Here is a 2,943-nt window from a genome sequence, read left to right on the forward strand (position 1 = left end):
TGTCCTAAAACTGTCCTATCTCGATCAAATTATACGATTGACTTTTTTGTCGAAGAAAAGAAAGAGTGTTTCCTACCAGCAATTTTCCCATCGGAATTGAATCCTTTTATAGCGTGGCACAAATGGGACAAGCCCTTGTGTCCTTTTAGAAAAAGGATTATCACAATAACAAGTCCACACACATTAGGTAGAAACTGAAGAAAACCGGTGATTAATTCGGTTCCAGACAATTTAGCGATTTCCATTTTCGAGTTCCGATCAGGTAGGACGACAAGGGTTTGTCTCAAGTCTTTCAAGATGATGTTAATTAAAATTATAAGCGACATTGGCAACATCACAGACAAGGCAATTCCTCGAATTGGTTGGAAATGGAACGTGGTTCCATCTTGATCCAAAATCTTTAGGGGAAATCCGCCAAAGAGCTTCAGAATCTCCAATGTGGAAATGATCGGCTGCAATGGCGATGCGTAGCAATCAAAGGCCATGGCTAAGAATGGAACTCAAACAAGATGTGTTTTCAGCAAAGTGTTCCACACAACTAGATTTGTGGCCCCAGAAATTCCTGTCTCCCATGAAAAGAACGCTCGTCCAATGTTGATTTAGGATTCGGTTGATTTGTTCTCTCACTTACTTTTGAAGGCGTGGACACAATGTTTGGAGGAAAGATTAAGCATTCCAGCATGTAAATGGGTGGATCTTCTCTGAGGTTAAACGATGTAGGAATATCAATCAGACAGGTCCTTGCAAAGATTATTTATGGCATAATGTTAGAAAATATTAACTTTTAACAGGAATGTAGATACTATGGCTTGACATCTTGAAATTGTTGTCATGATATTGATGTTTATCTCTTGGTACTTGAAATTCTGTGGTCCTTTGATGAAATCTAGCCTTGTGACTTTACAACAAAAAAAGAAACGCATTCAGCCGCCATCGCAGCATCCATTTTGGAGAAGGCTGTTGCGTGAACGTTTCGTGAAATTGTTTGCAAAGATGTGCGGATAACAACTAATCCTAAATGATGGGGTGAGGCTGGATTTGCAATAGACAAACCAATTCATTTTCAGTCAAGCAACAATGGACTTGATTTCAATGAGACTGCCGGAAAATTGCACAAAGAAACTCAGTTGGCTTCAAAACAGAGTGTTGTTTGCAGAATGCTTGAAAATGAAGCACACAATTGCAAAATGGCAGAGCGATGGTGGTATAGTGGTGAGCATAGCTGCCTTCCAAGCAGTTGAGCCGGGTTCGATTCCCGGCCATCACAGCATCCTTTTGGAGAAGGCTGTTGCCTGAACGTTTCGTGAAAATTTGTTGCAAAGATGTGCGTATAACAACTAATCCTAAAGATGGCTGGTGGAGCTGCATTTGCATAGCAAAACCATTCATTTTCAGTCATGCAACTATGCATATTATTTTATCTTTGGATATTGAAGACAGTTATTTCAATATACAATTTCATAGATTGGTTATTGCTTGTGGCTCTATTGAAACTGATGAAAAATTGTTCTTTTTGATCGTGCTTTTGAAATTTTAGTGAACTTGGGTGCCTCTGGATGGTTTAAATATTTTTTTTAAATGTACCTTTTTGAGGGTTTGAAATTTGTTTTTTCAACGTTACAGTTAAAGTGAGAATTTTGCAAGAAACCGGGAGGTTTCGGGACTAAAAGGGGATATGATTCTTTCCATTGAATTTCATGCTTTTGTTGCACTATAACAGATGGTTGTATAGTTTATAATCCAATGCGAATTAAGTGTGTGCCTAATTGGCCTTCAGCAGGTGTTTGAAAATGTTAGGTTTCACAATCCTTTTCGGCATGCAAGTATTTGATGTGGGTTAGAATACTATAAGCAACAAAACCAAAGTTGTTTGAAAGTCCTTTGTATTTCTTTAGTAGAAAGATGCCAACACGTGTCCGGTATTTTCCCTGGAAACTTGAGAGGGCTTTTTGAAACCGTGTTCTTATTCGGACATTTAGACAAGCGCTCGTACCAGCAAACAAACTTGCCTGCCATGCCAGTGATGCAAGATTGGCGTTCTCACTGGTTTTAACGAAGCTTGACCTTCCTCATGTATCCAATGTGAAAGAAGGGTCAGCTTCTCAAAAACGTGTTTATAACCCCAAACTTGCATCACTGACACTGGTACCAGCAAAAAAGGAACCTGCCAAAGCTTGCCTAAACGTCCCATGGTTTTTGCGAGGTAGAAAATGTCTAGATTTGGTTTGGATATTTTTCTCTGTTGTAAAGTACATTAGGCTTCTTAACAAGCGTGCGGTTGTAATCCCATGCTCTTGTTTTAATAATCGTTCGTACAGATTGATGTTTTTAGTGGCTTTGTGTTGCACAAAACTATTGCCCTTCATTTCATTTAGGCGCGTCTAATTCCAAAGACTATCAACTCTGTGAGTAGCCATGTTAGTTCATGATCCGTTTAGGTAATACAATTTGAACATGGCACAATAGTAATGTCCATCAATTTGTAGTTGGTTTGCACTGTTGCCCACTTTGTAGCGCTTCTAGTACCTGAGATCCTTGAATGTTTCCCCAAGTTATTCGTTTTCCATTGAAAGTTATTACTTAAAACAATATGTAAATGCGACTTCCAATCATTTTTTTCCGTTCATGTTTTCAGCTTCGACTTGCACATAAATGTAACCTTGTTGATCACAAGTAACCTACCTTAAAACTGCCTAAAATTTGTTGACAGATGAGATAAGACGAAGCCATGGCCACGGGGAAGAAGACCAAAAAGAACTGAAGCACGATAAGCAAGCCAAAATCACAAACGTGTCCCAGGGAATCGGATTGGAGCCCATGATCAAGTAAAAGTACAACGATTAAGCCAAATCCGGAGAACAGAATAAGGATGTAGAATCCCAAAATGATCGTGACATTCCGTGAGCCCAATCTGGAATAATCGCCTGAAAACAAACATGATCA

General features: G+C 39.1%; 1 non-coding gene across 1 annotated transcript; it reads left to right on the forward strand.

Annotated features, from left to right (window-relative positions):
- The first annotated feature begins 1,195 nt into the window (after positions 1 to 1,195).
- On the forward strand, positions 1,196 to 1,267 carry Trnag-ucc (transfer RNA glycine (anticodon UCC)). Its single transcript has one exon. It is a non-coding gene; the product is annotated as a tRNA-Gly (tRNA).
- Positions 1,268 to 2,943: the final 1,676 nt, after the last annotated feature.

The sequence above is a fragment of the Tigriopus californicus genome, chromosome 4 (assembly GCF_007210705.1).
Source record: "Tigriopus californicus strain San Diego chromosome 4, Tcal_SD_v2.1, whole genome shotgun sequence".
Classification (NCBI taxonomy): Eukaryota; Metazoa; Arthropoda; class Copepoda; order Harpacticoida; family Harpacticidae; genus Tigriopus; species Tigriopus californicus.